Source organism: Giraffa tippelskirchi, chromosome 12 (assembly GCF_054371585.1).
Source record: "Giraffa tippelskirchi isolate mGirTip1 chromosome 12, T2T-mGirTip1v1.2.pri, whole genome shotgun sequence".
NCBI lineage: Eukaryota > Metazoa > Chordata > Mammalia > Artiodactyla > Giraffidae > Giraffa > Giraffa tippelskirchi.
In genome coordinates this window covers 16,378,113-16,393,159 of record NC_137286.1, presented here as the reverse complement: position 1 = coordinate 16,393,159, position 15,047 = coordinate 16,378,113, and the positions used below count along the sequence as shown (strand labels likewise).

General features: G+C 35.6%; 1 long non-coding RNA gene across 1 annotated transcript in view; it reads right to left on the bottom strand.

Moving 5' to 3' along the window:
* Nucleotides 1-15,047, bottom strand: part of LOC145528918 (uncharacterized) — a 263,362-nt gene that overhangs the window by 96,126 nt on the left and 152,189 nt on the right. The window contains exon 4 of the long non-coding RNA XR_014070790.1: nucleotides 8,068-8,149. This is a non-coding gene — a long non-coding RNA (uncharacterized LOC145528918). The remainder of the gene's footprint in view (nucleotides 1-8,067; nucleotides 8,150-15,047) is intronic.

The window sequence follows — 15,047 nt, the reverse complement described above, 5'->3', positions numbered from 1 at the left end:
TGAAATAGTCAGACTTCTTTTTCATAAACTGTGATTAATGTCATTGGCTGTTTCTGATGGAAAAAACTAAAACAGAAAAAGTTTATTGCATTTCCTTTCTACCATTTCATAACCCATGCATGCATTTCTTTAATTTATATTTATTCTTCATTTAAACTGCATCTATGGAGTAAATAGTTCATGCATACTTTAACACATGTATTAAATTATCATTGCATAATATTGATCAAGAAGTTTGAGATATGTGTGATTCTAGAAAAATAGTTTATACATCAAGTAAAGAGAAGTTTGGCCTTGGAGTACAGAATGAAGCAGGGCAAAGGCTAATAGAGTTTTGCCACGAGAATGCACTGGTAATAGCAAACACCCTATTCCAACAACACAAGAGAAGACTCTACACGTGGACATCACCAGATTGTCAACACCGAAATCAGATTGATTATATTCTTTGCAGCCAAAGATGGAGAAGATCTATACAGTCAGCAAAAACAAGACCAGGAGCAGACTGTGGCTCAGATCATGAACTGTTTATTGCCAAATTCAGACTTAAATTGAAGAACATAGGGAAAACCACTAGACCATTCAGGTATGACCTAGATCAAATCCCTTAAGAGTATACAGTGGAAGTGACAAATAGATTTAAGGGACTAGACCTGATAGACAGAGTGCCTGATGAACTATGGACAGAGGTTTGTGACACTGTACACGAGACAGGGATCAAGAAAATCCCCATGGAAAAGAAATGCAAAAAAGCAGAATGGCTGTCTGAGGAGGCCTTACAGATGGCTGGGAAGAGAAGAGAAGCGAAAAGCAAAGGAAAAAAGGAAAGATATTCTCATCTGAATGCAGAGTTCCAAAGAATAGCAAGGAGAGATAAGAAAGCCTTCCTCAGCGATCAATGCAAACAAATAGAGGAAAACAACAGATTGGGAAAGACTAGAGACCTCTTCAAGAAAATTAGAGATACCAAAGGAACATTTCATGCAAAGATAGGCTCGATAAAGGACAGAAATGGTATGGACTTAACAGAAGCAGAAGATATTAAGAAGAGGTGGCAAGAATACACAGAATAACTGTACAAAAAAGATCTTCACGACCCAGATAATCATGATGGTGTGATCACTCACCTAGAGCCAGACATCCTGGAATGTGAAGTCAAGTGGGCCTTAGAGAGCATCACTACAAACAAAGCTAGTGGAGGTGATGGAATTCCAGTTGAGCTCTTTCAAATCCTCAAAGGTGATGCTGTGAAAGTGCTGCACTCGATATGCCAGCAAATTTGGAAAACTCAGCAGTGGCCACAGGACTGGAAAAGGCCAGTCTTCGTTCCAATCCCAAAGAAAGGCAATGCCAAAGAATGCTCAAACTACCGCACAATTGCACTCATCTCACATGCTAGTAAAGTAATGCTCAAAATTCTCCAAGTCAGGCTTCAGCAATACGTGAACCGTGAACTTCCAGATGTTCAAGCTGGTTTTAGAAAAGGCAGAGGAACCAGAGATCAAATTGCCAATATCTGCTGGATCATCGAAAAAGCAAGAGAGTTCCAGAAAAACATCTATTTCTGCTTTATTGACTATGCCAAAGCCTTTGACTGTGTGGATCACAATAAACTGTGGAAAATTCTGAAAGAGATGGGAATACCAGACCATCTGACCTGTCTCTTGAGAAACCTGTATGCAGGTCAGGAAGCAACAGTTAGAAGTGGACATGGAACAACAGACTGGTTCCAAATAGGAAAAGGAGTACGTCAAGGCTGTATATTGTCACCCTGCTTATTTAACTTATATGCAGAGTACATCATGAGAAACGCTGGGCTGGAACAAACACAAGCTGGAATCAAGATTGCCGGGAGAAATATCAATAACCTCAAATATGCGGATGACACCACCCTTATGGCAGAAAGTGAAGAAGAACTAAAGAGCCTCTTGATGAAGGTGAAGGAGGAGAGTGAAAAAGTTGGCTTAAAGCTCAACGTTCAGAAAACTAAGATCATGGCATCTGGTCCCATCACTCCATGGGAAATAGATGGGGAAACAGTGGAAACAGTGTCAGACTTTACTTTTTTGGGCTCCAGAATCACTGCTGATGGTGACTGCAGCCATGAAATTAAAAGACGCTTACTCCTTGGAAGGAAGGTTATGGCCAACCTAGATAGCATGTTTAAAAGCAGAGACATTACTTTGCCAACAAAAGTCCATCTAGTCAAGGCTATGGTTTTTCCAGTGGTCATGTATGGATGTGAGAGTTGGACGGTGAAGAAAGCTGAGCGCCGCAGAATTGATGCTTTTGAGCTGTGGTGTTGGAGAAGACTCTTGAGAGTCCCTTGGACTGCAAGGAGATCCAATCAATCCATCCTAAAAGAGATCAATCCTGGGTGTTCATTGGAAGGTCTGATGTTGAAGCTGAAGCTCCAATACTTTGGCCACCTCATGCGAAGAGTTGACTCATTGGAAAAGACCCTAATGCTGGGTAGGATTGGGGGCGGGAGGAGAAGGGGACGACAGAGGATGAGATGGTTGGATGGCATCACCGACTCGATGAACATGGGTTTGGGTAGACTCCGGGAATTGGTGATGGACAGAGAGGCCTGGCATGCTGCAATTCATGGGGTCGCAGAGAGTCGGACACGACTGAGCGACTGAACTGAACTGAACTGAACTGAAAGAGAAGTTTAAGATGGAATAACTAAACAGTAACAGATTATTAAAGCCAGATTTCTGCTCAGATGGAAAAAAACAAAAAATCTTATACTTTGTTTCATCAAAAAAAAATGTTGGTGGACCCTTTGAAGTTCTGATACACGATATGTTTAGAGGCATCTAAGATTAAATCTACAGAATAGTGGAAAGGAACAGAACAGTGCAATTGCATAAAACTCTCTCAGAGAGACTAATAAAGTCTTGGCTTAAATATCTCAAATTGCCAAAACTGTTGCAATTTTATTATGCATATTTAACATAAAACTTTAAATTTATCTTATGAGTTTTATACATGTAATGAGCTACTCAATTGGAAATATTTTTTAAGGTAATGAATTTATAGAATATGTTTTAATTAGAGTGACAACATTTCAAATTTCACAAATAACTTTTAATTGCATTTCAATTTGCCTTGGAGGAAAAGAATAGCTCCATATATGTAAAAGATTTACACTCTAGAGATCTGTACTGTTCTAGAAGGTACCCACCAGTGACACATAGCTCTTAAGACTTGAAACATGACTAGTGTGACTGAGGACCTTAGTTTAAAAAGAAAAATTCATTCAACTTAAACTTAAATTTAAACACATTTCAGTATTTGAAAACTTTTAAGTTACTTTTAAGTTACTTGAAAAAGCTTTCATAAGTGAATTTACATTTGTTATCATTTAGTCACTAAGTCATGTCTGACTCATTGCCACGCCATGGACTGTAACCTACCAGGCTCCTCTATCCATAGGATTTCCCAGGCAAGAATACTGGAGTGGTCCCATTTCCTTCTCCAGGGAATTTTCCTGACCCAGGAACTGAACTCATGTTGCCTGCATTGGCAAGAGGATTCCTTACCACTGAGCCATGAGAGAAGCCACATCAATAGCTAAAATTACATAATTTATTGAATTATTAAAAATACCAATAAAATCTGTTAATTTCAGTTTGATGTCAAAGAGATAGTTTTATTTTCAAAGATAAATTATAAGTGCTATAATACAAATAAAAATCTTTTCTTTTTTGCCTTTGGTAAAGTTTACTATCAAGCTCTTTATAGTTAATAGTTTTCCATAGTTTCAAAATTTGTCTGTAAGATACTTTAGGGATATTTTCATCTACACTGATAATATAACTGACATAAACCTGGTATCAGTTTTGGTAATGTAACATGTACCCCACATACACAGAAATCTTTGTACATTTTCAGCCTTGTTTTGCTTTTCTATGCAATAATTAATGTATAAGTAGCAAAAATGTGAGAAAAAATAATTAAGATGTGAGAAGTTATTTTGCTTCCAAATACTTTTGTTTATCTCAGTGAAACTCTATGCTTTGATTTCAAGTTAGAAATAATAGAAAATTATAAGTATGACTTCCTGCTGTGAAAGCCATGATATATCTACTAATGTACAATAATTAAATTGAGAAAGCAGCATGCTCAATTGAAAAAAGATAACATTCACAAGTGAGATACATAGACTCATATCAATTAATTTTCTAGTCACCTACTTCCATTAGTAAGTTTTAGTCACAACCCTGAATACACAACTTTTTCAGTTTTTCTCATTAAAAGTGGATTTTCAAAGTATAGTAAAACATGAATACAAAATCATTCTATGGTTGGCCTTAAGCACATAAATGTAACTAAGCTAAAACTTGTAAATTCTTATTGGTATTCAAATTTATAAAGTATCTTTTCATAATTCCTTCCACTAGGATACATACATCTTCTATATAAAATCTGTATTACTAATTCAAGACTAATTTAATCTCAGAACCTACAGTGAATCTTGGCAAGCCACATAGATTCATTAATTGACTGAACATTAGAAATAAATATTAATCTCTTTTTGCTGTTCTGACTTTATTTAGAAAGCAAGAAGAAAAGGCTGATGTTCAATTACCATAATTAAATTTGCATTAATATATTACTCTTCATTAATTCCTCTACTGATATGAATATTTTTGAATTAGAAACATAACCTAACACTTAAGAGAAATCTGTTCTCTTCAACACAAAGAAGTTTCCAAATACAGCACAAAAAAGACAAGTAAATCTCCTCTGAAATACCTGGTTTTAACAGCAGAAGATTCATTGCAAATCTTTTTTTTTGTTTAACTCTCTTAGGTGTAGGGGTTTAGAATTAGGAACAGTAAAATGAGGGGGCAAATGAAAAGAAATTCTTGCCCCCAAACCTTTTCTCTCTCAGAGCTTATATCATTCTTTAACAGTAGGGAAAATAGTGTCCACACACAAGACATTGCAGACGGTTAGGGATATAATATTGAACAGAAAACAACAAGGAATGTGTCTGCATCAAACATAAAGATTAATGGTTGAGACCACTCTTACCTGTGCTATATCATATAAATATAGAACATCAACGGCAGTCAGTGAAACATAAATATATAACATCAACTGCAGTAACTGAAATGAGTGAGAGCACATGCAAGGAAACTCCTGGGTTTGGAGTCTCCAAACATCCACACAGTATTTCAAAAGGAAAGAGAAGACACTGTAAAAGAGACACCTGTAATAGTGCAGGACCACTGTAATGCTTGTTTCACTCTTACGCAATGTTGTTAAATGTACTATTTTACCAATTATTAAAGAGTGAGACTTGTGTTTTTTATCTAATATTTCATTATATATGCATTTATATTCTTAAAAAAAAAACAAGTGTTGCTTATGTAGGTCTTTAATTATATCTCTTCCTGTCATCTTAAAAAAAAAATACATTATAAAGACATTTTACCCTATGTAAACCAAAATATATAGATGCAATCTCTTTTCCTTTTAATTATTTGAATACCAAAAGCGAAGCAAATCCTCATTTTCTTCTTATCTCCTTATGATAATAAACCCAAATTCAAAACACTTTTGACCAAGCTTTCAGCCTTGTTTTCAACTGCTAATGTTAAACAATAGTTTAAAGAAATCAAGATTCAGAAGAATTAAAGAATACAGTACTTATTTCCACAGGCAAGTAAAACCCTAAAACTCTTTTGGGTAGGTTTTAATAGCATGATGGGAAAATATCATCCATAGTTGATGCTGAGAAACAATGAACACTATTTTTGTTTATTTTTCTTAACAAGTTTTTTACTGTCTATCCAGCAGGGGAAAAGAAAATGATGAAAACATATTTTAAATTGACACATATTTTGCTATTTAACTTTTGTGATGACATTTTATGTTTAATCTTCCTCTTGTGTTTTATATTACAGCTATATCATGCATGAATACCTAAAATAAAATATTTTATAGTTTATTGTGCTGTATTTATCATTGATGGCAGTAATTTTTGTACTGATATCTTTTTTCACTGCTGTATTCTTAGCAACTAGAAGAGTAACCATCTTATAACAGTAATCAATAAACACCCATTGAATTGATACAGAAAAAAAAACAGTGTTACGAAGAGAGAAATATATATCAAAATAGAAAGTCCAGAGATAAATCCATGCACCTATGGACACCTTATATTTGACAAAGGAGGCAAAAATAGACAATGGGAAAAAGACAATCTCTTCAACAAATGCTGTTGGGAAAACTAGTCAACTATATGTAAAAGAATGAAACTAAAACACTTTCCAACACCACACACAAAAATAAACTCAAAATGGGTTAAAGACCTAAATGTAAGAGTAGAAACTGTTAAACTCTTAGAGGAAAACATAGGCAGAACACTCTATGACATAAATCACAGCAAGATCCTCTATGATCCACCACCCAGAGTAATGGAAATTAAAAAAATAAATAAATAAACTAATGGGACCTAATTAAACTTAAAAGTTTTTACACAACAAAGGAAACTCTAAGCAAGGTGAAAAGACAACCCTCAATAAGGGAGAAGATAATAGCAAATGAAACAAATGATAAATAATTAATCTCCAAAATATACAAGCAGCTTATGCAGTTCAATACCAGAAAAACAAACAACCCAATCAAAAAGTGGGCAAAAGACCTAACAGACAGTTTTCCAAAGAAGATATACAGATGGCTAATAAACACATGAAAAGATGCTCAACATCATTCATTATTAAAGAAATGCAAATCAAAACCACAATGAGGTATCATCTTACACTGGTCAGAATGCCCATCATTAAAACGTCTACAAACAATAAATGCTGAAGAGGGTGTGCTGAAAAGGGATTTCTCTTACACTGTTGGTGGGAGTGCAAACTAGTATAGCCACTATGGATAACAGTGTGGAGATTTATTTTAAAAACTGGTAATAGAACTGCCATACAACCCAGCAATCCCACTGCTGGGCATATACCCTGAGGAAACCAGAATTGAAAGAGATACATGTACCCCAGTGTCACTGCAGCACTATCTACAATAGCTAGGACATGGAAGCAACCTAGATGCCCATCGGCTGATGAATGGTTAAGGAAACTATGGTATATATACACAATGAAATATTACTCAGCTCTAAAAAGGAACACATGTGAGTCAGTTCTGAAGAGGTTGCTGAATTTGGAGCCTATTATACAGAGTGAATAAGTCAGAAAGAGGAAGACAAATACTGTACATTATATATATATATATGGAATTTAGAAAGAGGGTACCGATGATCCTACATGAAGGGCAGCAAAAGAGGCACAGATGGAAAGAACAGACTTCTGGACTCAGTGGGAGAAGGTAAGGGTGGGATGATTTGAGAGAATAGCATTGAAACATGTATATTACCATATATAAAACAGATGACCAGTTCAGTGTATGGATTTATTTCTTGATTAGCTTAATAATCTATTGGTTTGCAGACACAGTTTCTGTTCATTCCAGACAATGTCTCCACAGCCTCATCTCATTTATAATTTCCTGAAGTTTTTCAAACTTTTTATTGGTTATGTTACTCAATTTTTACATTTATTTAGAACAGCCTACACATTTTTTGTGGAGTTTTTTGTATAGATTCTCATATTGTACTATCAAACTTTACCTGTACTATTAGGCTACTTTTATAAATATCTTGCCAAAATTTCATCATGTGTCTTTAGAATAATTTTTAAAAATGATATTACAAGCTTTCTAAGGAGTTGCATGGGAATTCAACCATTGATAACGCCATTAAAATGTCAAATATTCTATCATATTTCTAATACCACCTGTGACAATTGCTCTACTCAGTAACATTAATTTGAGTAAATTACATTATGCTCTAAAATTTCAAGTTTTTCTAGATTTAATTATATATAGACTGTATAAATCTTAAAGAAACAAATCATTAAGAATTATAAAATTATTTGTATAACATAAGAAATTTTAGAAGTTCCAGTTTACATGGAAATGTAAAGCAGTATGCTTTAATAATCTGTCATGAATTATTATCTGCTGTAACTGTGCTATTCATTAGTTTGAACTTACCTCACTTTCAACTTATTTGATTAGAATCAGCAAAACAGATCTCAGATGATAGTTTTCCCATACATTTTTTGAAACTCTTGTCCTATAAATAAAATAACATTGTAAAAATTAGTTATAATAAAATGAACTTTTATAACACTAAATCAATCATTTTAAAAAAAGTTTGGAATCAGTCACTAAACTTGTACATACACACATACTGTAATAATAATTCCACCACAAGGTATACACCAAGAAAAACATGTGCACATGTGCAGTAAAAAAATTCTACAAATATATATAGAGTTTGCAAACATGTCAAACTGCAAAAGCTCAAAAATCTATCAATATTAAAACGGATGACAAATCCATTCTTGATCTTTTGGCTAAGATAAAGTGAAAATGGATGAACTATGGAATACTCAATAAAATACTACATATCAATAAAGATGAGCCTACTGTCCCTACATCAACAGCAGAGGTGAGCTGAACAACACTGAACAAAAGAAGCAAGAGAAAATAAAATATTCACTGTACTGTTTGATTTATACGAAGTTCCACAACAGGTAAAACTATAGTATGACGGTTAGATATTTGTGCTTCAATGAAAAAACAAAAAAAGAACAAAGAAAAGAAACCATATGTTATGAAAATCAAAGAGTTCTTATTTTGGAGGCAGGGATGGTGATCCAAGGTGATAAACATGATTTCTTTGGTTCATTTTGCATTTTATAATAATTCAATGAGCTGTATATTCTTGTTTTGTGTAGTCTTGAACACAATATATTTTAAATGTAAAGATGAAAAAATGAATTTTTATAATAGTAAGCCAGATTACATTTTTCATACTAATTTGCAAGCAAACATAAATACAAGGTTGCTATGCTATGTTCAGTTGCTTCAGTCATGTTCAACTCTTTATGACCCTATGGACTGTCACCCGCCAGGCTCCATTTCTGTCCATAGGATTCTCCAGGCAAGAATACTAGAGTAGGTTGCCATGCCCTTCTCCAGGGGAGCATTCTGACCCAGGGAGTGAACCCATGTCTCCTACATCTCCTGCATTGGCAGGCAGGCTCTTTACCACTAGTACCGCCTGGAAAGCCACAAATACAAGGTTAATTTCCAATAAACATCTCAGAATAAGTGAACCTGAAAGGCACTGATCTAATGTAGCCACATTCACTCATCATTAATAGTAACCTAAATGTTCATAATGTAGCAGTCTTCAAAATTTTATTTGCCCTATTCAAGAATATGTTTCAACTTTACCTGGCCCAAAGAAACGCAAAACTCAATTTAACATTTTTTTTCCTTTCTGTTTTTTTTTTTTAATTTTTACATATTCAGTTGTAATAGCCAAGTGTCAAAATACATTTTCAAACGATTGATAACTCTGAATAGAGGTTTTCAAAAAGCTAAAGGTTAATATCAATCTCTAGGAATGCCCTTTCCAAGGCTAGCACGACATTTTTGTTACTATACCTACATGTGAGAGTCTCAGAGCAGAGGCAATGGGGTACATCCAAACTGGCGTGATATTATACAGTCAATCTTAAGTCGCTGAGTGTGGCATGACTGATAACTGAATACATTTTTCTAAGGAAACACCACAGCTGCAGAAGCTGATTTGGTAACTAGGATTACCATTCTCTCCCAATCAATATGAGCTAATATGCCCTAAATTCTCCAGACAGTCCAGGAATCTGTTCTGTATGCCACACTGAGGATAAGTTTCAAAGAGAGAGATTTATATATATAGAGAGAGAGAGATGAGTCACTGTCACTGGCAAAGCCCACTAACAATTCTCAGGAAATGAAAGTAGTATCTGGATAATAAAATAAAGTCTAACCTTTTTCTTTTCCTTTGTGCTTTGTCTAGTTTCAGTTACTCATAGGGCGCCGCAGGCAAAGACCTTGGAACCAGCACTCCAGATCCAAGTTCTTTGTGTGAAATGGCTATGCAGACATCTCAGCTTGTCCGGGCTAAGTACCAGGCACAATACTTCAATTCAAGATGGCGGAGGCAGTACGGCTACACAGAGACGCTGCTCCTGTGCTCTGTGATCTGCAGCCTTAAGCAACACAGCTGTGTCCACATCCTGGGAGAATTCCACTCCCTCCTCACTGACAAATCCCTAGAGTAGTCCCGCTCACAGTCAGTGGGCACAAGAACGGGCTCTAGTGGGCATGTTTGCACCTCTCGTTCTCGAATCAAAGAGCAGAGGCGTTCCTTTCCTTCCAAACAGAAGTCTATCTTGTTCTATTGGTACTAGCAATATCAGGCCGAGAGACCCTTGTTGGGGACCAACCTGGAAGGGTCTGTAACATCCCCAAATGGTAATGTTTTTCTGAAATGGAATCGTCAACAGAGAAATTTTTTGTTCTGTAAAATCATTATCTTGCCAATTTCTTTTTATAAAATGTTTCATTCAACAAGCACTAACTTAGCAACAAACCAAACTTTGAGCTGTCGGCATGCTGTGCTTAGTCCCTCAGTCATGTCGGACTCTTTGCGACCCCATGGGCTGTAGCCCTCTGTCCATGGGATTCTTCAGGCAAGAACACTGCAGTGGGTTGCCATGCCCTCCTCCAGGGAATCTTCCCAACCCAGGGATCGCCCAGGTCATCCACATTGCAGGCGAATTCTTTACCATCTGAGCCACCAGGGAAACACTAGGAGGTGTGGAATGCACCAAGGCTTTTGGAGCTATCTGTAAGCAAACTTTTTAGACATATTTCCAAAGAGAAATACTCCATTAAACGTAATATTGTTAAGTCTATTTCACAATCTTGGTATGTGATTCTAGAAAAATAACTAAAAATAGTCTACAATTATAATACTTATTCCAAATTTCTACATGAGTATTATTTGTGGAGGAAAAAACTGCAGTTATTTACAACTTCAGTTCAGTTCAGTTCAGTTGCTCAGTCGTGGCAGACTCTTTGTGACCCAAGAGGTGCAGCACGCCAGGCTTCCCTGTCCAATACCAAGTCCTGGAGTCCACCCAAACTCATATCCATTGAGTTGATGATGCCATCCAACCGTCTCATCCTCTGCTGTCTTCTTTTCCTCCTGCCCTCAATCTTTCCCAGCATCAGGGTATTTTCAAATGAGTCAGCTCTTCGCATCAGGAGGCCAAAGTACTGGAGTTTCAGCTTCAACATCAGACCTTCCAATGAACACCCAGGACTGAGCTCCTTTAGGATGGACTGGTTGGATCTCCTTGCAGTCCAAGGGACTCTCAAGAGTCTTCTCCAACACCACAGGTCAAAAGCATCAATTCTTCAGGGCTCAGCTTTCTTTATAATCCAACTCTCACATCCATACATGACCACTGGAAAAACCATAGCCTTGACTAGACGGACCTTTCTTGGCAAAATAATGTCTCTGCTTTTTAATATGCTGTCTAGGTTGGTCATAACTTTCCTTCCAAGGAGTAAGCGTCTTTTAATTTCATGGCTGCAATCACCATCCACAGTGATTTTGGAACCCAAAAAGTAAAGTCTTTCACTGTTTCCCTATCTATTTGCCATGAAGTGATGGGACCAGATGCCATGATCTTAGGTTTCTGAATGTTGAGCTTTAAGCCAACTTTTCACTCTCCTCTTTCCCTTTCATCAAGAGGCTCTTTAGTTCTTCTTCACTTTCTGCCATAAGGGTGGTATCATCCGCATATCTGAGGTTATTGGTATTTCTCCCAGCAATCTTGATTCCAGCTTGTGTTTGTTCCAGCCCAGCGTTTCTCATGATGTACTCTGCATAGAAGTTAAATAAGCAGGGTGACAATATACAGCCTTGACATACTCCTTTCCCTATTTTGAACCAGTTTGTTGTTCCATGTCCAGTTCTAACTGTTGCTTCCTGATCTGCATACAGGTTTTTCAAGAAGCAGGTCAGGTGGTCTGGTATTCCCATCTCTTTCAGAATTTTCCACAGTTTATTGTGATCCACACAGTCAAAGGCTTTGGCATAGTCAATATAGCAGAAATAGATGTTTTTCTGGAACTCTCTTGATTTTTCGATGATCCAGTGGATGTTGGCAATTTGATCTCTGGTTCCTCTGCCTTTTCTAAATCCAGCTTGAACATCTAGAAGTTCATGGTTCACACATTGCTGATGCCTGGCTTGGAGAATTTTGAGCATTACTTTACTAGTGTGTGAGATGAGCGCAATCGTGCAGTAGTTTGAGCATTTACAACTTAGTCATTTCTATATTCTAACTGGAATGCGCTAGAAGAGATTCTTCCATTTTTTTTTTCTATAAGAGGGGCTTGAGACAACAGAAACATATGTTTTCTTTGATAACAGCAACCTTTGTGTAGTAGACATAGTGAAAATCCTATATTGCCATAGTAGAGACAGTAGGGCACTGAACATATTGAAAAAGTGTGATACTTAAGACACATCTATTACTTTTACAATTTTCCATGGTGTATACTAGGCTTAAATATATCAGTGAGTGAACTGGGGGGAAAATGATTTGTTAAAGTTTCTTTCTTCTTTATTGTTCAAAAGTAGACCCTAACAGGAGGAGCGTTAAATATTTTCAAATAATTATACCTAGTACTTCGGTCATCTATATATTTACTTCAAAGGTATCATTTATTACATTGCAAACTCCAGTAGCCCTTAGCTCTCAGTACTATTCCCCAGACACAACTGATTGCCTATAGATAAGGGCAACTCAATCTGGACCACACACTCTCTTCCTCAAATATGTTGTTACTTTACCATGGGGATGGAGGGGAATCCACAAAAATTCTCCCTTGCGTGGCCAAATCTGTAACTTCTTCAGGCCCAGCAATGATCCTATTTTCTACTCAAGATGAAAAGAGGAAATAGAAATAGAATTGGAAGAAATAAAGAAGATAAAACTGGGGGAGGAGGAAAAGAGGAGTAGAAAGAGATAACAGAAGATAGAATAGGAGAATGAAAATTAGGGGAAACATAGAAACAAAGGAAACCAAAAAACAAAAAAAAAGGAGGCCTGCTTATTTACCATTATATGTCCAATGCTGCACCATAGTCCCTGGAGCAGAGTCACAATAAAATGTGTTAAATAAATGAATAAAAAATAAATGAATGAGGGTAATGGCAGTGAACTTTCACTCCAGCCCTTCCTGGTGCCCATTCTTCTACTTAGTTTCTGCAAGTACTTAAGTGTGTCAATTGATTTCAGATCTAGCATGAACTTCTAGCAAATGCCTACCCAGGTATATGTCTACATAAATATCTTGAGTCACAGAGAAAGAAGCAAGAAAGTTGTATTTAGACAATCTTATTGACTGATTCTAATTGGCATTCTTATGTAAAAACCACTTAACTGAAATAAAATGTGAACAACATTTTATCCTCTGATGTCTACATATATTCAAACATTATTCTCTTATGGTAGTTCTTGAGTGTCTTTAAAAATAGTAATTTCATTCAAAGTAAAACATATTCATTTGATATAAAGGTCACTGAAATAAGCAGAACAGTCATGCTAAAAAACAGTTTATAATTGGTAAAAATTGATCATAAAACCTTTGGGCAAAATTAGATGAGCACTTCCTAAGCTATTCAGCAAACACTATTTCAAGAAATGTTAATAGATACCATTATAATTAACTATTACAACATTAATAGTTACAGATATAATCAGTATATGACCTACAGAAAACATTATGTATTAAATACCCATTGTGGAAATTTAAAGTATATTTGTAATATAGCCAAAGAGACAAAGAGTTAAAACAAAAATATAACTTATTTACAAAAGAGTAATTCATTCTATATAAGTTGTATATCCATAGAAATACTTATTGTCTACAATGGCACTTTGAATTATAAAGAAAAGATGTTCAAATTTGGGGCTGAAATTATTTTATACTTTATTTTATGTAGCCTTTAATTGCCTTGAGATAGGTGAAGAACTGTTTCAACAAAATATTTGTATTTAAAAAAATAATTATTTTTACTGTTATTTTTACTACTATTTGCTATTTTTACTATTACTTACTACATTTACTATTACTTATTATATTATTTTACCAGTATTTCCTGTATTAGTTTTATTATCATTTAATATTTTTAATATTATTACTAATATTTAAGATTAATTTTACTGTTTTCTATTTTACTACATTTAACTTTATTACTGTAATTGATCATGATTTAGAACACTGACTTTAAACATCTTTGGCATCAAGCTATTTTGGAGCACATATATTTATGTTAGAATTCCAAAATTTTACAAGAATTATAAAAATTGTTTTGCTTTTACTTTATAATATTGTCTCTCTCAATACCAAAGAATGCTCAAACTACGGCACAATTGTACCCATTTCACACGCTAGTAAAGAAATGCTTAAAATTCTCCAAGTCAGGCTTCAGTAATACGTGAACCATGAACTTCCAGATGTTCAAGCTGGTTTTAGAAAAGGCAGAGGAACCAGAGATCAAATTGCCAACATCCGATGGATCATCGAAAAAGCAAGAGAGTTCCAGAAAAACATCTATTTCTGCTTTATTGCCTATGCCAAAGCCTTTGACTGTGTGGATCACAATAAACTGGAAAATTCTGAAAGAGATGGGAATACCAGACCACCTGACCTGCCTCTTGAGAAACCTGTATGCAGGTCAGAAAGCAATAGTTAGAACTGGACATGGAACAATAAACTGGCTCCAAATAGGAAAAGGAGTATGTCAAGGCTATATATTGTCACCCTGTTTATTTAACTTATATGCGGAGTACATCACGAGAAACGTGGGCTGGAAGAAGCACAAGCTGGAATCAAGATTGCCGGGAGAAATATCAATAACCAAGAGGAGAATGAATAAGTTGGCTTAAAGCTCAACATTCAGAAAACTAAGATCATGGCATCCGGTCTCATCACTTCACGGCAGATAGATGGGGAAACAGTGGAAACAGTGGCTGACTTTATTTTTCTGGGCTCCAAAATCACTGCAGATGGTGATTGCAGCCATGAAATTAAAAGACACTTACTCCTTGGAA